The sequence below is a fragment of the Mobula birostris genome, chromosome 10 (genome assembly GCF_030028105.1).
Source record: "Mobula birostris isolate sMobBir1 chromosome 10, sMobBir1.hap1, whole genome shotgun sequence".
Lineage (NCBI taxonomy): Eukaryota > Metazoa > Chordata > Chondrichthyes > Myliobatiformes > Myliobatidae > Mobula > Mobula birostris.
This window is the reverse complement of record NC_092379.1, coordinates 41,886,705-41,909,930: the sequence shown is the minus strand read 5'-3', so window position 1 is coordinate 41,909,930 and position 23,226 is coordinate 41,886,705. Positions and strand designations below refer to the sequence as shown.

The window sequence follows — 23,226 nt, the reverse complement described above, 5'->3', positions numbered from 1 at the left end:
CTGTTACCGACCGTCCTTTCCCTGTCTCATTGGAACGTCTCTAAGCAGAACTCCACGCAAAAATCCCCTCAACATTTGCCACACTTCACCGTACATTTCCCTGAGAATCTCTGTTCCCAATTTCTGCTTCCAAGTTCCTGCCTGATAGCCTCATATTCCCCCTTACTCCAATTAAACGTTTTCCTAACTTGTCTGTGACTATCCCTCTCCAATGCTGTGGTAAAGGAGATAGGAATTCTGATCACAGGAGATAGAATTGTCCGCACAGAAACGTCAGATTGTATATAAAATCCCAATCCACCCCAATCCCCTCCCTCACACAAAAGCGAATAGATCATCCGCAGGGAAACTTCAGATTGACCATCAAACAACAAAACCCCTCCCTCACACAAAAACAGACTGATAGTCTACATGGAAACTTCAGATTAAACATCAAACCCCAACCCCCCCCCCAATCTCATCTCTCACAGAAAAACTAACGGATCGTCCACACGGAAACGTCAGAGTGAACATCAAACCCTAACTGCCCCCCCACCAATCCCCACACTCACAAAAAAACTAAGAGATCGTCCACACGGAAACGTCAGATTGAACATCAAACCCCAAACCCCCACAATCCCCTCCCTCACACAAAAACTAACAGATCATCCACAGGGAAACATCGTATTGAACATCGAACCCCAAACACCCCCTGAATCCCTCCCTCACACAAAAACTAACAGATCGTCCACATGGAAACGTCAGATTGAACATCAAATCCCAATCCCCTCCCTCACACAAAAATTAACAGATCATCCACAGGGAAACTCAGATTGACCATCAAACCCCAAATCCCTCCCTCACACAAAAACTAACAAATCGTCCACACGGAAACGGGAGATTGAACATCAAATCCCAAACCCCCCCAGTTGCTCCCTCACACAAAAACTAACAGATCGTCAACATGGAAACGTTGTATTGAACATCGAACCCCAAACCTCCCCCAATCCCCTCCCTCACACAAAAACTAACAGATCGTCCACATGGAAACGTCATATTGACCATCAAACCCAACCCCCCCCACCGAATTCCCTCCCTCACACAAAAACTAACATATCATCCACACAGAAACATCAGATTGAAAATCAAATCTGAAACCCCCCGAATCCCCTCCCTCACACATAAACTAACAGATCGTGCACATGGAAACGTCAGATTGAACATCAAACCCAACCCCCCCCGAATCCCCTCCCTCATACTAAAAGGAACTGATCGTTTACATGGAAACGTGAGATTGAACATCAAATCTCAAATCCCAAACCCCACCCAATCCCCTCCCTCACACAAAAACTAACAGATTGTCCAAACGGAAACGTCAGATTGAACATCAAACCCCAAACACCGCCCCCCCCGAATCCCCTCCCTCATACAAAAACTAACAGATCGTCCACATGGAAACGTCAGATTAAACATCAAACCCCAAACCCCGCTTCCTTATGAACTGCAGTACATAAGCGAGCCCTTCGGCCCATCTAGTCCATGGTGGAAATGTTTTCCTTCATCTCTGCTCCCAAGGGTCGACCGTGTATTCTGAGGCTAAATTTAAGAACCCGACTTGGATGATGAGCGGACCGACCCACAAACACCCTCCCGCCCGCCGATAACACTACCGGCAATGGACGCACCCCACCCACCCAATACCGGATTGCCTGCCATTTATTTGGTCGTTACCTCTTCCGCCTCATCATCTTGGCCCGGCCTTCACGGGCATGGCAGAGAATTACGGTGTCGGTTTGGGAAGCGTCTTGCGGCGTCTCGCAGTCATCTTCCCCGTGGCTGGCAGTCGCAGCCCCCGAACTCCCTTTTGGAAGATCCTCCTTTGAGGAGCCTCGGGACAGCTCGTTCAGGGAGTGTTTCATTCTGCCGAAAGATCAGCGAGAGAGAGAGAGAAATCTCCCCGTCAGACCCGAGTTTTCTGATCGTTCTCTCTCCCTCTGGAGAAAAGACTGAGAGAGAGAGAGAGAGCCCTGACAGGATTCTTGACGAGCCACCCCCTGTCACACCGACAGTCAAGACTCCACAACTGGGAGCTGATGTCCAGCTGTTTGACAGTTGAGTCCCACTGGAATGGTGGGTTGGAATGGCAGCGGTGCAACAGGCACAAATAATCCCTTTCTTGGAGGAGGGAAGGAGGGAACAATGCCCTTCACACAAGTAGTGATGTGCTTCTGCATGTCCCACCCCTGGCAGCAGTGAGGAAGCACATGAGAGTTCCAGTGCAAAGAGTAGCCCGAGTTGAGAGTGCAAGCCTGTGCCTGTTCCTACAAGTAGAAAGATTGTAGACAAAATACATACTTTTAGGTTAAATGGATGACCGAAGGGCTTCGAACACACATTGCATTCGTATTTGATCTCCCCATTCTGTTTTTTCAGTGGGTAACGAAGTGACTGAAAACCAGGGAGACCTGCAGAAGAGGTCTTTGGTTTGCTCAGATTCATTGCCTCTTCACTCCCTGGAGCACATGAGGCAGCTTTCAGATGCATTGGTGGTTCTGAGTTTATTGAGGTACCTGAAGTTGACGGCTGGGCGAGGGGTATCTCCTTCAGCCCACCCCTGGAGCCATGGGTGAGGAGGCTCTGGTGGGAGCAGAGATAAGAACGTCTTTTAGCTGCTCTGAAACATGATCCGTTTGCCTTTCTTCTGGAGGCAGCATGACGGGCAACACAGTCCGACTCATCATGGCATTGGAGAGGCAGTTTGCCACGACGAAGCCACAACAAACTGGAGGCATCTTGCCAAACAGGCTGAGGTTGTTCATGTTGTTGAAAGTGGCTGGGCTGCCGAGAGGATGAAGGCCACTGAATCCAGGTGAGTACTCAGGCAATGCGTGTCTGGTATAGTGAGGAAATAGAGTGCTGTATGGATACATGTACTGACACAGGAGGTGGCCTCTCGCTGAATACATCGGGTAGGAGACTAAACCCTGGGCATGGCTAGAATGCCCATTCATGGGCAGAGGGAGTTTGTTGGAAGCTGAGGTTGTCGAACTAGGAGAAAGAATGTGAGGGGTTTGTTGAATTACAGAAATCTCAAACCCTAAACCACGCCCCGCCAATCCCCTCTCTCACAGAAAAACTAACAGATTGTCCACACGGAACTGTCAGATTGAACATCAAACCCTAAACCCGCCCCCCCCACCGAATCCCCTCCACCTCACAAAAACTAACTGATTGACCACACAGAAACGTCGGATTGAACATCAATCCCCTCCCTCACACAAAAACTAACTGATCGTCCACAGGGAAACGTCAGATTGAACATCAATCCACAACCCCCCCTTCCCCTATCTCCCCCACACAAAAACAGTAGAAGTGATTTGGACATTTCATTTATTCTCTTTGGTTAATGTGTTGGGCAGTTGTTGGGATATAATTTTACTGCTACAGATTTTTCTGCCCCACCCTGGTGGATTTTCCGTTCATGGGAGTTATATGATTTTTCCATCTGTGTTCCAGCAAGTTGGGCACACTATGAAATGTACACCCTTCTGTTGTATCACAGCCTGAACATTGATCCTATCACTGCTCAACTGTACCCCTGTTTTCTCTCCTCTTCCAGAACAGACTCGATGGGCTGAATGGCTTAATTCTGCTGTTTACAGTCTGTGCAAACATCTCGGGCGCCTGTATATAGTTGGGGTGCCCAAGACTTCTGCACACAGTACTGTGTTTGTCAATGTGCACTGAGAGCGTGCTTTTAAATCCGGCGGGAGCAAAGGGATGTTGGGAATTTTGCGTGTGGAATACCGCCGTAGGGGTGTTTCCCTGCTTATGATCTCAATGAGTCCACAACTGTATTTGCTGTTGAGAGTGTGAGCCACGTCTCCAACGAGGCCGTGACTCTGGCCGGTCGGTGTCCGACGAGGTTGGGGCTTTATGTGCGTAATTGGTATTTTGGGGGATATCAGTATTTCTTTCCTTCCCTGTTTGCCCTTCATCTGTTGGCTTACTGGGCCAATTAAGAAGGCATTTAAGAGTCTATTGCTTTGCTCAGCTGTGTGTTTGTAGTATTCTGAGCTTTAAGAATGCATTTAGTGAGTTATGGATCTGATTGCACTGTACAATGACAGCTTTTGATTATAATTACAGGAGAATGGTACCAGGAGGACAGTGTCAAAATCAAAATGCATTTCCTGCCACTGGGGATCTCAGGACATGTGTGATAAACAAAACAAAATGGTATGTGAGAGTCCATTTGATTCTTGCAGCTATTACTGCATTAAAGCAGGTGGATTTTAATTGGAAATTTAAGCTTCAAGTAGCAATAAATGAATAGAAACTAAGTAAAATTGTAGTTGATTTCACCCTGCTGAGGTATGTATTTTGAATGATAAATAATTGGTTGAATTGGAAGCTACTACCTATTATAACTTTGATTTGATTGCATCCCTAACAGAGAAAGTATCTGAGCAGAGTCATATTGAGGGCAGGATTCATGCGCTGAAAGATGATCTGAGGAAACATAAATCTTTTGTAAAGAAATTGAAGAAAGAGCAGAAGCTTCGGAAGGAGAGATTGAAGGCACAGGAGACCAGTCTCATTAAAGAGCTAAGGGTAAGATTATCGTCGTACCTTCTTACCTTGACTGTCCTACCAGTCTTTGATTAGGGCAATAAGAAAGTTGTATGTATATACTACTCCAAACTCAATTTGCTCTCCACAATTGTTTAATTTGGAAAATTGTTGAGGAAATTAAGTAACACATAAAGGTTGCTGGTGAACGTTTATGTGTGTTGCTTGAAATTCCAGCACCTGCAGATTTCCTGGTGTTTGAGGAAATTAAGTATATGATTATTCAAAGGACTTGATCTGCCTTTATTCTTTTTGTTTCTGGTCCATTGCTGGAAAATCCTTTATATCACCCTCAACTCATTCTTAAGGCTCTTTGCATTGCTATATTGCTTCTGACTTTCGAAAGTCTTTGAAAAGTATGCAGCATTCAATAGTGCGTTCGGTTGTCTCTCCCCAATCGCTGCTATTCTCCTGCTTTGTATCTGCTATGTTAAAGCAGAAGGAGGCAACGCTTTCTGAAAGTTTGGAGAAATCTGGATTGTTGCAGTCTTTACAATTTATTTTTTACAGCATTTAGCCAAATTGATTTGCCATCCTCTGAATATTTTTAGTTGTCAGCCTTGATTAATTTACCAACTAAAATTGGATTTATTAAGTTGAAAATGCTTTTGCTGATTTGTTGAGTTTGCAGACACTGCCTTCGTATGCCGATGGAAACTGTTTCCAATATTCTGAGACATATGTGAATTTTGGACTGTACTTCATATTGGTTTCCTTCAGGTTTTTGGTGTTTTCTTAATTGTGGCTGGTTGGTGGGTGGGTGAGCTGTAAATATTTTGTGTGTAAGGTGGGGTTGGGGGTTTTGATGTTACTGTCACTGGTCTGTTTTGCAGGTGAGGGGGTCGGGGATTGTTATTGTAATTTTTTTTCCTGTGGGGGAGCAGTGTGGATTTAATGCTATTGTCCCCGATTTTTCTGCAAGTGAGCAGGTCAGGGATTGTTATTGTCGCTGTTTTTCTCTGTGAGTCAGGGGATTGCAGATTGTTATTGTTGCTGTTTTTTTTATGTGAGTCAGGGAGTCGGGGATTGTTACTGTTTCTTATCTTTTTCGTACTGATGGTGGGGGAGAGTTGGTGTCTTTTCTTTCATCAACTCTCATGGTCTTTCTGTATTTCAGGACTATCTGGAGAAGACAAGTATCAGAGTTGTACGTGCATACTTTGACAATAAAATGAACCTTTGAACATTTCACCGTTTTCTTTCTCTTGTATTACCAGTCCTGTGATGAATCGATTAAAAGGACTCAAGCAAAACTAAGCAAAGTGTCCAGTTCCACCAAACCACAAATCAAAACCCCTTCCTCCATTGCTGCTGAGAAGCCCAAGGCTGAACCACTTTCTCTACAAAGGTAATGTCACTGGGCAATACAGCCTTAGTTGGAAAAAGACTTCTCAGAATATTGGTAGTATCACTGTTTTATAAGTTAAACATAATGGGATGCCTTCTCCCCTATTGAAAGTACTTTTTTTAAAATTAGGTTGCACGTGACTGTTGTTCATTTATTTAGCAGACTTCTTTAAAGAGTAGTACAGTACTTTCTACTGAGGAGGTGGAGCATGAAACAATGACAGTGACTTTTGAAATATTATTTCAGCAATTCTGTTTCTCTCTCTTTAGACACTGCTTCACCTGCTGAATATTTCTGTCATTCTCTTTACATTTCCAGCATCTGTGATATTTTGATTTCTGTTTTCAAAAAGTTTACCTAAATTTCTAGCAGGTTTTCTTTCAATAGCTGATTGTTCCATCCAGTGACATAATTCATTCAATTCTGCAGTTTAATGATAATCTGTAAAATTTGCTGTGCTGTTGAGACTCTGGGATTTGCCTCAGAAATGTTGTGAGTAGCTTACTGTAACGTGCACGGAATCAGGCAGAATTTGTGAAAAGAAAAGCAGTCTACAATGTCGATCTGCGATCCTCTGCTCTGCAAAATTCCAAAGACAATATGATATTTATCTGCCAAGCTCTTAAGCTCAAAATTAGTTTTCTGCTTTTTGTTTTCAGGACTGAATCTGCAAAGAGCTGGAAAGGGTGAAGGATCTAATGTGTCATTGAGTTGCATTGTTAAAAAGGGTACATCTGCATCTCAAAATGTTCTCTCTGTAAACACCTGAGATGACACATTCCAAAAAAATTGATAAAAGGAAGTCTTTTAAGTTGAAAGTTTAGAAGTATAAATACTTTTAAAAATTAGTTGAACAACTAAATTGTGTTTCTAAAAATAAAAAATAAAACTTACCTGCCTATTTCCTAAGCAAAGCTCATAGAACCATAAGAATAAATATGATGGGAACTATATCTGTGATGGTCGAGAAAAGACCTACCCATTCTAATTCCACGTCCTACCTCAGGCTCTGTAGCCCAGTTGATCGCAGCTCTTCAGATATTCATTTACTTTTTAAATATGAGGGGAATTTATACCTTGGAAGTATTTCAGATCCCTCTACCATCCTCTGAGTGAAAATACTTTTAATACTACCAGCAGTTACTATGGACTTCAGTTTTTTTTTAATCCCCCGTTCAGGAAATAAGTCCTTCTCATTTCTGCCATTTAATCCTCCCAACTGTATACATCTCAAGACTAGAAAACAACCCAAACTTATCTAATCTTTCCTCCATAGCTACAGTTTTCCAGGCTTAACAATATCTCTTGTAAGACCGACCTGGAGTCCCACAATCCAGGCTATTCACATGGTTCGGTATTGAAGGATTACTCTACCAATAGAGATGCAATGGTATTCGGAAGCCTGTCTGGTTTTATCAATGTAACAAATAATGTTGTCCTAATTTTAAAAAGAAGTAGGAAGTATTCTTCCTCGAGTTCTTGCCAATGTTTTTCTGGCAACCGACACTTAGAACATTATCTGGTCTGTCATCTCTCCATCACTTCAATCACTTACAGTTGCCTGGCCCAGATCACTTTATTTTCACTGTGGATTTAGTGTTTATACGTTTTCATCCCCTTCCAGGAAGTCCTTAAAGTTCTGCTTCTTTCTAGACAACAGACCTTATCAGTTCCCCTTCATCACCATCTTTCCTCACCTGGTAGAACTAGTTCTTACTCTCAAGTTTGACTTAGGTTTCTCCCACTTTCTCCAAACTAAAGGTGTAGCCTCGGACAGTTGCATGGGCCCCAATTAAACATGCCTTTTCAGCAGTTATAACTTACAAGTTCAGTATCTCCATTCCAGTACTTGTATCCTGGGAAGATTCCAGCACACATTGCAAAGTAATGAAACCTGTTGCTACTTTCTAGGTGATCTGAATGGATATCATCTGGGAAACAATTGTTATATTGTCAGTATTTATTTTTATGATTTTTTTGATGAGATTAGTTCTTCCTAATGTTAACTTCAGTAAATTAATTTTGTTTTTTAATGAAGAACCAGCTCAAACCCGGTTTGAACATCTTTTTCACAGGATTCGGTGAGGCTGTTGGCAGTTGAGGGTTGTGTGAGCACAGCCCAGCTGCTGCCCCAGGAAGACCTGGAAGCGTTGGTGATGCCGACCCTCCGGCAGGCAGTGGATTGTAAATCCTGGCGTGTTTGCTATATGGTGGCAGACAAATTTTCTGAAGTACGTGTTATTGCTACAGCACAAAGTGCATCTCTTTGGTATGATGATATGGTGCATTTATGTTTTAAAACTAGTCTTTAGGTTTTCTGTTCCAGCTCGAATCCCTTCTGATTCTGTCAAAAGCCATGAAAACACAATTAGTTCCTCTAATAACAGCAACACACATCAAAGTTGCTGGTGAACGCAGCAGGCCAGGCAGCATCTCTAGGAAGAGGTGCAGTCGGCGTTTCAGGCCAAGACCCTTCGTCAGGACTAGCTGAAGGAAGAGTGAGTAAGGGATTTGAAATTTAGAGGGGGAGTGGGAGATCCAAAATGATAGGAGAAGACAGGAGGGGGAAGGGATGGAGCCAAGAGCTGGACAGGTGTTAGACGAAAGGTAATACGAGAGGATCATGGGACAGGAGGTCCGGGAAGAAAGACAAGCCAGCGGGGGGGCGGGGTCCCAGAGGATGGGCAAGGGGTATATTCAGAGGGTGGCCACACATTTTAATTCCACATCCCATTCCCATTCTGACATGTCTATCCATGGCCTCCTCTACTGTAAAGATGAAGCCACACTCAGGTTGGAGGAACAACACCTTATATTCCGTCTGAGTAGCCTCCAACCTGATGGCGTGAACATCGACTTCTCTAACTTCCGCTAATGCCCCACCTCCCCCTCGTACCCCATCTGTTACTTATTTTTATACATACATTCTTTCTCTCACTCTCCTTTTTCTTCCTCTGTCCCTCTGAATATACCCCTTGCCCATCCTCTGGGTCCCCCCCCCCCTTGTCTTTCTTCCCGGACCTCCTGTCCCATGATCCTCTCATATCCCTTTTGCCTATCACCTGTCCAGTTCTTGGCTCCATCCCTCCCGCTCTTGTCTTCTCCTATCATTTTGGATCTCCCCCTCCCCCTCCAACTTTCAAATCCCTTACTCACTCTTCCTTCAGTTAGCCCTGACTAAAGGTTTCGGCCTGAAACGTCGACTGCATCTCCTCCTAGAGATGCTGCCTGGCCTGCTGCGTTCACCAGCAACTTTGATGTGTGTTGCTTTGATTTCCAGCATCTGCAGAATTCCTGTTGTTTTAGTTCCTCTAATATAGTTTTAAAAAAATCATTAAGTCAAGCACCTGTGTATTTTTAATATAAAAGCTATTTGACTGACATGCCAAAAGGTGCTGAGATTTTTTTTTCCAGATTCATTTAATTATCTTGTTTTTAAACATGGATGTGAAATAGAACAAAGTTGGTCTGAATTGAGCTCAGATCTTTTTCAGTGTATCTGAAGGATAATCCTGTGACAAGGGTTTAGAACAAACTTGTTGGCCTAGTGCCAGGGATCTGGGGATTCAGCACGTGCACAGGTTGATGACACTGATATTTTTTACTTTTGACTGGAGGAAGTTAAGAGGAACTTCAGTTCTGTTTAAAAATGAGCCGAAAGGTCGAAAAGCCAGTAGTAAGCTTAAACAAATTTTCAAAAAAGCCTGAGGAGTAATGGGACTAAAAGGATACAGTCACATGGGCTTTCACTGCAGCTATCTTTTGGTTGTCCAAACATATCCCTGTACACACCTTCGCCTTCCTCTCCCTGGCATCAATAATATCAGGGCTGCTTCATACTCTCGTGTGGAGCCCAACATTTTCATCACCTTTGTCACCAACTTTTATCTTGCCGCAGAGTTACCTGGATTTACAAATTTATTCTGACACTTCGCTTCCTTTTCTGAATCTCCAACAGCCTCTCATTGAGATCTTCTGCAAACTCTCCAACTCTTTCATCTATCTCCTCCACGAAGGGTGCTATTTCCTTACTTTCACCTCATCCCAGTATCAGGTTTAATATCACTGGCATACGTTGTGAAATTTGGTTGTTTTATGCCAGCAGTACAAAGCAGTATATAATTTTAAAATATTACTATATATATTAAATGTGTAGATATTTAAAAATTACTGAGGTAGTGTCCATGGGTTGATTGTGCATTCGGAAATCTGATGGCAGAGGGGAAGAAGCTGTTCCTGAAATATTGAGTGTGCCACCTGTACCCCCACCTTGATGGTAGCAAAGAGAAGAGGGCATATCTTGGGTGATGGGGCCCTTAATAGATGCCCCCTTTTTGATGCATTGCCTTTTGAAAGCGTCTGGATGCCAGACAGGCTAATGCCTGTGATGGAACTGGCTGATTTTATAACGACTTGCAGCCTTTTCTGATCCTGTGTCGTGTTCCCTCCATACCAGACAGCAATGCAACCAGTTAGAACATTCTCCGTGGTACACCTCTAGAAATTTGAGAGTGTCTTTGATGACCTGCCAATTCTCCTCAAACTCTGAATGAAATGTAGCCACTTCTGTGCGTTTTTTTTTGTAATTGCATTGATATGTTGGGCCCAGGACGATCCTCAGAGACTTTGACACTCAGGAACTTGAAACTACTCACCCTTTCCACAGTCCCCTTGATTGGGACTGATGTATGTTCCCTTGACTTCCCTTTCCTGACGTCCGCAATCAGTTCCTTGGTTTTACTGTCATTGTGGTAAATTTTGTGATGTAGTGCATTAATTAAATGCTGCTTAAAGCTTTTGATGGACTGGACCTTGCTGGTTCCTTCCCACTGCTGACTTCACACAGACCAGGTATGGTGTAGGGAGGTGGTGATTCAACTTCACCTTCCTGTGGTCCACAATCAGTTCCTTGGTCTGACTGACAAGTGCCAGATTGTTGCCACTCCACTCAACCAGCTGATCTATCTCACTCCTCTTCGGCTCCTTGTCACCATCTGAAATTCTGCCAACAATAGTTGTGTCATCGGCAGATTTATAGCCCTTAAGAGCAGTCTCGGCCCGAAAGATCGACTGTTTATTTCATTTCCATAGATGCTGCCTGGCCTGCTGAGTTCCTCCAGTATTTTGTGCTAAGTTTCCAGCATCTGCAGAATCTCCTGTGTGTTTATAGTTTTTGAACCAGATGGCCTTTGTTCTCAGTATAAAACTTGTTGCCTCAGGCTTCCTCCTGGTGCTCCGGTTTCCTCACACAGTCCAAAAGCATTCCGGTTAGTATGTTAAAGGGTCATTGTAGATTGTTGCACAAGTTGGTGGCTTACTGGCGGTGCAGTTTGAAGGGCCGGAACAGCTTGTTGCGTTCTGTGTCTCCAATTAAATCTATGCCCTTTAGTCTTAGACTTTCCCAGCCTGGGAAAACACTCGGATCTACTGAAATCAACGTGCTTTTCTCACCGCAGTGTAATCCAAATCTTCAAGGTAAGGCACATTGCCTACACAGGTTAATTGCAAACAATAACAATCAGGTTAATATTATTTAACAATCAAGAAACATTGTTTAATGATTAAATAACATTATTTAGTTGTTTTTTTGACCTGAGAAACTAGCTGATTACAATTGCCCACGTTGTTGTCTGTGTACCATACTTTCGAATTCAGAGCCATCAACGACAATATTTTCTCAACTTTGCCTTTCTTTAAAAATTTAAAATTCCGTCTCTTAAGGCCAGAAAATTCCGGTCCCACCCCAAGGCATTGAGATTAAATCTTTCTGTTCTCTATGAGTGTAAAATCTGTACTGAAGCAGCTGGTTTATCTGTGGATATATTATCAAGGATAGATCATTACAGCTGTAGACACCAACAGAATCAACAAACTCATTCGTAAGGCCAGTGGTGTTGTGGGGATGGAACTGGACTCTCTCACGGTGGTGTCTGAAAAGAGGATGCTGTCTAAGTTGCATGCCATCTTGGTCAATGTCTGCCATCCACTACATAATGTACTGGGTGGGCACAGGAGTACATTCAGCCAGAAACTCATTCCACCAAGATGCAGCACAGAACATCATAGGAAGTCATTCCTGCCTGTGGCCATCAAACTTTACAACTCCTCCTTTGGGTCAGACACCCTGAACCAGTAGGCTTGTCCTGGACTTATTTCATAATTTACTGGCATAATTTACATATTACTATTTAACTATTTATGGTTCTATTACTATTTATTATTTATGGTGCAACTGTAATGAAAACCAATTTCCCCTGGGATCAATTAAGTATGACTATGACTGTGACTATGTTTTACCTGGGTAACACTAAAGAATACTACTTCTAAATGGACATCATTTATCTAACCATTCCCTTTTTCTCCCCTCTCATTTATTTCTTTACCAGAGCATGAGGTATCCAATCATTGATAAACATCTGAACACAACGGCAACATTTCTCTGGGTTTCTTTCCTCTTACCCCATGGCTTCACGTGACCCTGATTGCAGGTGGGGGGGTGGGGTTGGCTAAGCAGGTGCTACACCTTGCCCAAGGGTGACCTGCAGGCTAGCGGAGGGAAGGAACGCCTTACACCTCTCTTGGTAGAGATGTATTTCCACCCCGCCACCCATGATAAAATTACATAATTCAAAACTGTAAACCTAATCGAAAATTAAAGCAAATTACAGATGGACCGGTGTTCAAAAGGACACAGAAAACACAGCCATTTTGTCAGCTTAGGATTGTTACCCTTGGAACAGGCAAAGACTTTATATTGTTTGTCTTTATAAGATAACTAACCCGTGTTCAAAAATAAGCTCTATGTAAGGTAACACACACAAAAATGCTGCAGGAACTCAGCAGGTCAGGCTGCATCTAAGGAAGTGAATAAACAGTCGACGTTTTGGGCCGAGACCCTTCATCAGGACTGGAAAGGAAGGGGGAAGATGCCAGAACAAGAACGTCGGTGGGGGGTGGGAAGAGGAGAAGGGGAATATTCTAGAAAGTGATAGTTGAAGGAAAGTTCATGGGAAAGGGTTCACACAAAATGCAGGAGGAACTCAGCAGGTCAGACAGCATCTATTGAAGTGAATAAACAGTCACATTTTGGGCCAAGACCTTTCATCAGGACTGGAAAGGAAGGGGGAATATGCCAGAACAAGATAAGGGTTGCCAGAGCACTTGTGAAATTGGCACCAACCCATTATTGGAAAACAATTGCATTATACTGGTACGGAGTTTATTGTATTTATAATGTTCTGCTATCATTGCTAATGACAAACCATAACAAAAGGCACTTTCTATGCTCAAGACCACATATAAACTAATCTTGCAGTGAAGTCCGTAGCTAAAGTACAGTTCAGATTTTCAATTTTGAAGTTGCTATTTTCAGAGTACATACAGGTTTCCCCCGCCATTCGAAGGTAGAGCGTTCCTATGAAACGGTTCGTAAGCCGAAATGTAGTAAAGCGAAGAAACAATTACCATTTATTTATTTGGGAAAATTTTGTGAGCGTTTGCTAACCCAAAAATAGCCACCAAATTATGCCAAATAACACATAAAACCTAAAATAACAGTAACATATAGTAAAAACAGGAATGATATGATAAACACACAGCCTATATAAAGTAGAAATACCTTTCCACAATCATTGCCGGCAGTGTTCTCCGTAGCAAAAATCTCACGCAAGCGCCATCGGCAGGAAATCTCACGCAAGTGCTGTTGGCAAAAACACTCTCTCCACTAACCTTTAAGCTATGAAGCTGCCAAATCATACCAAATAACGCATAAAAATACACAGCCGATACAAAGGAGAAATAATATATGTACAGTGTAGTATTACTTACCAGAATCGGGAAGGCAGCGCCGAGCACACTGATGATGGTGTGTTAGGTTGAGTCAGAGTTTGGATGGTGCAGTGGCCCCCACCCTCCAATCTGCAGAGCGATACATTGCTGCGAAGCAGGCAGGAATGCAGCAGTAGCCGGGAGGCACACAGCACATCTTTAAGAAAAAAGCCGAAATAAACAAGCTAATTAATTAGGTGCCGCCCGACATGTAACTGTTGGCCCAGATCAGTGCCGATTTCCGATTGCGTCATCTCTGATCTGGGCCGGCAATTACGTGTTGCTGGCACCTAATTAATTAGCTTGTTTATTTCGGCTTCTTTCTTAAAGATGTGCTGTGTGCCTCCCGGCTACCGTTGCATTCTCCACAAATCGATATCTGTCCGTGGCCTGGGGGTTGGGGTGGTGGGACACTGGGGTGTCATCTCATCATCGTCTGTTTCCATTAGAGCGGGCAGCTCATCTTCTACCTCTGCCCGCCTCGGTGTCGAAGGTCGAGGTTCGTCGTCTGCTGTGGCTGATGTGGAAGGCTTGCTTGACTGCTGAGCCCTGCGCACTTTTCTATCACACAGTTCTTTGTAAGGACTCAAACCATCCTGCAAATATCTCCTAAACCGACGTACCCTTTCAAAATTAAAGTCGTACTTTATCATTACTCATTCGGTTTCCATTGTTATCCTTTTCTCTTCCAATTGCATCAGGTCTTCATCTGTCAGTTCTTGGTCATGGGATGCCAAAACCTCTTCAACATCATGTCCGTCAGCTTCCACAAGCCAAACTCACGTTGTTCTTACTTCGTTCACCACCATCGAAACGCTTAATTATGTCTAGTTTTACACTAAGTGTAACACCTTTACGAGCTCTTTCAGGCTTTTCCGATACCTTAGAACTCATCTTGCAAATGGCTGCTCATAGGCTCGTGTTTAAGCAATGCCATTCCGAATCCGGGGGAGAGCAGCTACTCAGATCGTGTGCTGCCTTTTATTGACTGCTGCCTTTTATCGCCCGCTGATTTTTTTTTCGTAACAGTGAAAACGCCTTCTGAAAGCGAAAACAGGGTACTAATCTAGGTCTTTCGTAACAGTGAGGTTACCACACACAACCCTGAGATTCATTTTCCTGTGGGCATACTCAGCAATTTCTATAGAATAGTAACTGAACAGGATCAATAAAAGATAAAGTACAAATGCAAATATAAATAAATAGCAATAAATAACAAGAGTATGAAATAACAAGATAAAGAGTAATTAAAGTAAGATCATTGGTTGTGGGAACATCTCAATCGAATGAGTGTACTTATCCCCTGTTGTTCAAGAACCTGATGGTTGAGGGTTAGTAACTGTTCTTGAACCTGGTGGTGTGGGTCCTGAGGCTCCTGCAGCTTCTACCTGATGGTTGAGGGGTAATAGCTGTTCTCGAGCCTGGAGGTGTGGGTCCTGAGGCTCCTGCACCTTCTACCTGATGATTGAGAGGTAGTAACTGTTCTTGAACCTGGTGGTGAGGGTCCTGAGGCTCCTGCACCTTCTACCTGATGGCAGCAGCGAGACGAGTGTGGAAAAGAAAGATGGTGTTGTCTTTGTGATTCCTCTGTTCACGTGTTAATGCACAGATTGCTGCTATTGAAACCCGCTCTATCTTTGTTACTCATTTACTTTCTCTTGCCTTTAAAGCTTCAGAAAACCGTGGGTCCTGAAATTGCGGAAAATGATCTGGTTCCTGCTTTCCAAAACCTGTTGAAAGATTGGGAGGCTGAAGTGCGAGCAGCTGGGGCCAACAAAGTTAAAGGTTGGTTGGGAATTCTCGTTCTTGTCTTTTCCATCCGGTTTAAGATGTTGTTGGTGAAGCACCGTGACAACTTTCTGGCAGCAGAAACAACTATCAATTACTTTACTAATAGACTCTTGTTCTGGGCAATGACACTGCAATCTGTGCCTGTAACTTTCCTAGTGGAGACGAGCCTTTGATCCAGCTGTACAACCTGGCATTTTGCACCAGATACAATAGGTGATCCCAACAGACTCACGGGTGAAGTGTCTCCTGGCATGGAAGGGCTGTTTGAGGCCCTGAATGGTAGTGAGGAAGGAGGTGTAGGGGCAGGTGTGGCCCTTGTTCCGCTTGCAAGGATAAGCGCCAGGAGGGAGATCAGTGGGGAGGGATGAGTGGACAAGGGAGTCGTGTAGGGAGTGATTCCTACGGAAAGATGTGCTTGGTGGTGGGCTCCCTTTGGAGATAGCAGAAGTTGCAGAGAGTTACGTGCGGGATGCAGAGGCTTGTGTGGTGATAGGTGAGGACAAGAGAAACCCTATCCCTCGTGTGGCAGCAGGTGGAAGGGTTGAGGGTGATTTGTGCAATGTGGTTGAGGGCTGTGTTGATAGTGGAGGAAAGGAAACCCTTTTTTTTGAAGAAGGAGGATATCTCAGTTGTTCTGGAATGAAAAGCTTCATTCTGGGAGCAGATGCAGTGGAGATGGAGGACTGAGGCTAGAGAATGGCAATTTTGCAAGTGATAGGGTGGGAAGATGACTTTTCCAGAGAGCTGTGAGAGTTAGTTGGTTTGTAAAGAGTATCAGTAGATAAACTGTCTCCAAAGATGGAGACAGAGATCGAGAAAGGGGAGAGAGGTGTCAGAAATGGGCCAGTTGAGGGCAGTGTGGAAATTGGAGAAAGTTGAGGAAATTGATGAGCTCAGCATGGGTGCTGGAAGCAGGACCAATGCAGTTATCTTTGTAGCGTAGGAAGAGTTGTGGAGTGATGCCTGTTTAGGTTCGAAACATGGACTGTTCCACGACTGTTAACTCTTTTCCGTAGCTGTTGCTTGGCCTGCTGAGTTCCTTCAGCATTTTCTGGGTATTACTTTGGATTTCCTACATCTGCAGATTTTCTCATCTTCAATGAAGAGTTCAGCAGTTCCCCAACCAATGGATCTGATCAAAGTTCTGCCACCCTGGTTCACACAGTCGTGATGGTGATAGGTTAGCTAACATGAGGACACTTTTCCAGTAAAGATCCCCACCTTCAATTAAACCAGAGCCTGGAATGAACTTTGTGAAACTATATTCAACTGGAAGAACTGAGTGAATGATGCATCTGTGCTTCCTCCCAAAGTCCTCACTGTTATAATGGTAGTTTTCAGCCAAATCAAAGAATGAGCAAGTAGCAGGAGCAGCAATAATAATGAAAATGGGTAACCTCCGATGTGCCGTGCTTAAAGTTGCACTTCAGAACTAAATGCCTAGCATGCCAAGCGTATCCAGTACAGGTCTGTCAGTGGCAACTACATGTCCCTAGTTACATTCTATCCACCAAAAACAGAGTATATCCGATCTGGCTAATTACTGTCCAATCATAAAAGTAATGGGAGGTGTCACCAACAGTGCTCTTAAGGGGCATTTGCTCTTCAGTAATCTGTTCCCCCATGCCCATTTTGACTTTCCATGGTCAGAGTTAGTGCAGTATTTACAGGTGATTTGAGTGACTGCCTTTAATGAGGCTGTATTTGACAGGGTGTGGGATTAAATAGCCCAAATCAAATTGAACTCTGGAAATCAACGTGAAAACTACACTGGCAAGATTTGTACCACACAAAGGAAAAGGTTTAAAAGCAGTGGTCAGTGAGTTCTAGCTTTGGTTAGTGAAATGTTGCATGTAATCTATTTTGCAGCAAGTGTTTCTCTGCCTATTGATGCAATGCTCACCATTAGCTTCCATTTTTTTTAAATCTGATTTTATATTTAAATTGTTTCCTGATGTTTCCCTGCTTATGATCTCAATGAGTCCACAACTGTATTTGCTGTTGAGAGTGTGAGCCACGTCTCCAACGAGGCCGTGACTCTGGCCGGTCAGTGTCCGACGAGGTTGGGGCTTTATGTGCGTAATTGGTATTTTGGGGGATATCAGTATTTCTTTCCTTCCCTGTTTGCCCTTCATCTGTCGGCTTACTGGGCCAATTAAGAAGACATTTAAGAGTCTATTGCTTTGCTCAGCTGTGTGTTAGTAGTACTCTGAGCTTTAAGAGTGCATTTAGTGAGTTATGGATCTGATTGCACTGTACAGTGACAGCTTTTGATTATATTTACAGGAGAATGGTACCAGGAGGACAATGTCAAAATCAAAATGCATTTCCTGCCACTGGGGATCTCAGGACATGTGTGATAAACAAAACAAAATGGTATGTGAGAGTTTCCATTTAATTCTTGCAGCTATTACTGCATTGAAGCAGGTGGATTTTAATTGGAAATTTAAGCTTCAATTAGCAATAAATGAATAGAAACTAAGTAAAATTGTTAGTTGATTTCACCCTGCTGAGATATGTATTTTGAGTGATAAATAATTGGTTGAATTGGAAGCTACTACCTATTATAACATTGATTTGATTGCATCCCTAACAGAGAAAGTATCTGAGCAGAGTGATATTGAGGGCAGGATTCATGCACTGAAAGATGATCTGAGGAAACATAAATCTGTTGTAAACAAATTGAAGAAAGAGCAGAAGCTTCGGAAGGAGAGATTGAAGGCAGAGGAGGCCAGTCTCATTAAAGAGCTAAGGGTAAGATTATTGTCGTACCTTCTTACCTTGACTGCCCTGCCAGTCTTTGATGAGGGCAATAAGAAAGTTGTATGTATATACTACTCCAAAATCAATTTGCTCTCCACAATATTCATTGTTTAACTTGGAAAATTGTTGAGGAAATTAAGTAACATATAAAGTTTGCTGGTGAACGTTTATGTGTGTTGCTTGAAATTCCAGCATGTGCAGATTTCCTGGTGTTTGAGGAAATTAAGTATATGATTATTCAAAGGACTTGATCTACCTTTATTCTTCTTGTTTCTGTTTCATTGTTGGAAAATCCTTTATATCACCCTCAACTCATTGCTATATTGCTTCTGACTTCCAAAGGTCTTTGAAATGTATGCAGCATTCAATAGTGTGTTCGGTTGTCTCTCCTCAATTGCTGCTATTCTCCTGCTTTGTATCTGCTATGTTAAAGCAGCAGGAGGCAACGCTTTCTGAAAGTTTGGAGAAATCTGGATTGTTGCAGTCTTTACAATTTATTTTTTACAGCATTTAGCCAAATTGATTTGCCATCCTCTGAATATTTTCAGTTGTCAGCCTTGATTAATTGACCAACTAAAATTGGATTTATTAAGTTGAAAATCCTTTTGCTGATTTGTTGAGTTTGCAGCCACTGCCTTCGTATGCCGATGGAAAGCTGTTTCCAATATTCTGAGACATATGTGAATTTTGGACTGTACTTCATATTGGTTTCCTTCAGGTTTTTGGTGTTTTGTTAATTGTGGCTGGTTGGTGGGTGGGTGAGCTGTAAATATTTTGTGTGTAAGGTGGGGGTTGGGGGTTTTGATGTTACTGTCACTGGTCTGTTTTGCAGGTGAGGGGGTCGGGGATTGTTATTGTAATTTTTTTTCCTGTGGGGGAGCAGTGTGGATTTAATGCCATTGTCTCTGCTTTTTCTGCAAGTGAGCAGGTCAGGGATTGTTATTGTCGCTGTTTTTCTCTGTGAGTCAGGGGATTGCAGATTGTTATTGTCGCTGTTTTTCTCTGTGAGTCAGGGAGTCAGGGATTGTTATTGTTTCTTTTCTTTTTCATACTGATGGTGGGGGAGAGTTGGTGTCTTTCATCAACTCTCATGGTCTTTCTGTATTTCTCGACTATCTGGAGAAGACAAATATCAGAGTTGTACGTGCATACTTTGACAATAAAATGAACCTTTGAACATTTCACCGTTTTCTTTCTCTTGTATTACCAGTCCTGTGATGAATCGATTAAAAGGACTCCAGCAAAACTAAGCAAAGTGTCCAGTTCCACCAAAACACGAATCAAAACCCCTTCCTCCATTGCTGCTGAGAAGCCCAAGGCTAAACCACTTTCTCTACAAAGGTAATGTCACTGGGCAATACAGCCTTAGTTGGAAAAGGACTTCTCAGAATATTGGTAGTATCACTGTTTTATAAGTTAAACATAATGGGATGGCCTCTCCCCTATTGAAAGTACTTATTTTTAAATTAGGTTGCACGTGACTGTTGTTCATTTATTTAGCAGACTTCTTTAAAGAGTAGTACAGTATTTTCTCCTGAGGAGGTGGAGCATGAAACAATGACAGTGACTTTTGAAATATTATTTCAGCAATTCTGTTTCTCTCTTTTTAGACACTGCTTCACCTGCTGAATATTTTGTCATTCTCTTTACATTTCCAGCATCTGTGATATTTTGATTTCTGTTTTCAAAAAGTTTACCTAAATTTCTAGCAGGTTTTCTTTCAATAGCTGACTGTTCCATCCAGTGACATAATTCATTCTATTCTGCAGTTTAATGATAAACTGTAAAATTTGCTGTGCTTCTGAGACTGTGGGATTTGGCTCAGAAATGTTGTGAGTAGCTTGCTGTAACGTGCACGGAATCAGGCAGAATTTGTGAAAAGAAAAGCAGTCTACAATGTCGATCTGCGATCCTTTGTCACTGCAAAATTCCGAAGACAATATGATATTTATCTGCCAAGCTCTTAGGCTCAAAATTAGTTTTCTGCTTTTTGTTTTCAGGACTGAATCTGCAAAGAGCTGGAAAGGGTGAAGGATCTAATGTGTCATTGAGTTGCATTGTTAAAAAGGGTACATCTGCATCTCAAAATGTTCTCTCTGTAAACACCTGAGATGACACATTCCAAAAAAACTTGATAAAAGAAAGTTTTTTAAGTTGAAAGTTTACAAGTATAAACACTTTTAAAAATTAATTGAACAACTAAATTGTGTTTCGAAAAATAAAACTTACCTGCCTATTTTCTAAGCCAAGCTCATAGAACCATAAAAACTGTATCTGGGATGGTCGAGAAAAGAGCTACCCATTCTAATTCCACGTCCTACCTCAGGCTCTGTAGCCCAGTTGATCACAGCTCTTTAGATATTCATCTACTTTTTAAATATGCGTGGAATTCATGCCTTGGAAGTATTTCAGATCCCTCTACAATCCTCTGAGTGAAAATACTTTTAATACTACCAGCAGTTACTATGCTCCTCAGTTTTTTTTTTATTCCCCGTTCGGGAAATAAGTCCTTCTCATTTCTGCCATTTAATCCTCCCAATTTTATACATCTCAAGACTAGAAAACAACCCAAACTTATCCAATCTTTCCTCCATAGCTACAATTTTCCAGGCTTAACTATATCTCTTGTAAGACCGACCTGGAGTCCCACAATCCAGGCTATTCACATGGTACGGTATTGAAGGATTACTCTACCAATAGAGATGCAATGGTATTCGGAAGCCTGTCTTGTTTTAGCAATGTAACAAATAATGTTATCCTAATTTTAAAAAGAAGTAGGAAGTGTTCTTCCTCGAGTTCTTGCCAATGGTTTTCTGGCAACCGACACTTAGAACATTATCTGGTCTGTAATCTCTCCATCACTTCACGTGGTCCCCAATTCTATCCAGCTATTAAATGATTACACTTTATACCTCTTATTTTGTTGTGTGGTTAGTAGAGAAACCAAATATAAAAGACAAAGACGCCACTCTTGTTAAAGTTAACAGTTTGTGCACAAAAATCGTTGGAGCTCACGCCTCCGGTGTTCCTCCTCAATGACCTCCGCCGAAACGTTGCCAACCTCCAGACCCTCGAATTCCCGTAGACTCCGTCCAGTGATCACCGAGCACTTCCCGCACTCGTTCCACCTCCTCACTCGCCTCGACCAAAAAACTGCAAAAGCTCGGTTCCCAGACAAACAAGATAGAATAATGTGTCTTACTACTGTCTTATAGAATTTCAACATAATGTGTAGTTAAAACCCAAATATTGCAGCTACAGAGAAACTATTACATCAGCAGTTAGCATTACAGAGACGCCATTTCATTAGCCTTAGCAGTTAACATTACCAAGAACCCTACATGTATTAGTCGGTATGTGTTCTAAGACTGGGGCTCTCAGTACATGTGTGATAAACAAAACAAAATGGTATGTGAGAGTTTCCATTTAATTCTGGCAGATATTACTGCATTGAATCAGATGGATTTTAATTGGAAACTTAAGCTTCAGGTAGCGATAAATGAATAGAAACTAAATAAAATTGTTAGTTGATTTCTCCCTGCTGAGGTGTATATTTTGAATGATAAATAATTGGTTGAATTGGAAGCTACTACCTATTATAACTTTGATTTGATTGCATCCCTAACAGAGACAGCATCTGACAAGAGATCTATTGTAGACAATTTGAAGGAAGTGCATGAAAAGTATCAGAAGGAGAGATTGAAGGCACAGGAGGCCAGACTCATTAAAAAACTAGAGGTAAGATTATTGTTATACCTTCTTACCTTGACTGTCCTGCCAGTCTTTGATTAGGGAAATAAGAAAGTTCTATGTATATACTACTCCAAAATCAATTTGCTATCCACAATATTCATTGTTTAATTTGGAAAATTGTTGAAGAAATTAAGTATATGGTTATTCAAAGGACTTGATCTAGCTTTATTCTTTTTGTTTCTGTTCCATTGCTGGAAGATCCTTCATATCACCCTCAACTTATTCTTAAGGCCCTTTGCATTGCTATATTGCTTCTGACGTTCACAAGTCTTTGAAAAGTATGTAGCATTCAGTAGTGCATTAGGTTGTCTCACGGACAATGGAAACCGCATTTCAAGGGGGAGAGGGGAACCTTCAGGGACGGCTTCTGGGTCAGCCGTGACCGGACTCGTATCACACCCGAGCCCCGGAAAAAGACCGCCCACGCTGCACCCCGTCCGTCGGCGCCGAGTAAAACGAAGTTGTGGCCGGTAATTGCGCTGCGGGACTGTCTCAGGCCAACAGGTCCTGAGAACGACGCGTGTAGTGGGAGTTCCGGCACCGTCCACAGGAGGGCGCTGGAGCTGGTCAGCCCTCCCGGCGCCGACGCCTGCAGTGGGAGTTCCGGTATCGTCCACGGGAGGGCGCTGGAGCTGGTCAGCCCTCTCGGCGCCGACGCCTGCAGTAGGAGTTCCGGTATCGTCCACGGGAGGGCGCTGGAGCTAGTTAACTAACTTGACGCCGATGCGGCCCCACTGCCCCAGTCACAGGAGCAGAGAAGACGCCAGGTGAGCCCCTCCCCAGCCATGAGCCCCTCGGAGAAGACGCAATCCAACCTAGGAGCAGGGGAGCCCCAGCCCGCCACCCCCACGGCCTCCCCGACCCAAGACTCCAGGGAATCAGCACCCCACCCCACACCAGTGCGGATGGGCAGACAGACAAGGGGAGCCAGTACACGAGGACCGAGCAAGTCTTCCACCCCAGGGAACCACACAGCCCGAGAGTCGGAGGACGTGGGACAAACAAGACGACAGGTAACCCCTATTTGCAACAACCAGGAGGGCCAAGTAAGGAGGCATCCTCACTCTAAACAGAAAAATGTAACTTGGGAACTAAGGCCCCTTAAACCTATACTAATTATAGGGGACTCTAAC

The 23,226-nt window shown here is 43.0% G+C and overlaps 1 long non-coding RNA gene across 1 annotated transcript; it reads left to right on the top strand.

Moving 5' to 3' along the window:
- Positions 1 to 8,041: 8,041 nt before the first annotated feature.
- On the top strand, positions 8,042 to 18,298 carry LOC140203958 (uncharacterized). The gene is made up of 4 exons (XR_011887464.1): positions 8,042 to 8,190; positions 15,457 to 15,571; positions 17,864 to 17,953; positions 18,174 to 18,298. It is a non-coding gene; the product is annotated as an uncharacterized lncRNA (long non-coding RNA).
- The last annotated feature ends 4,928 nt before the right edge of the window (positions 18,299 to 23,226 follow it).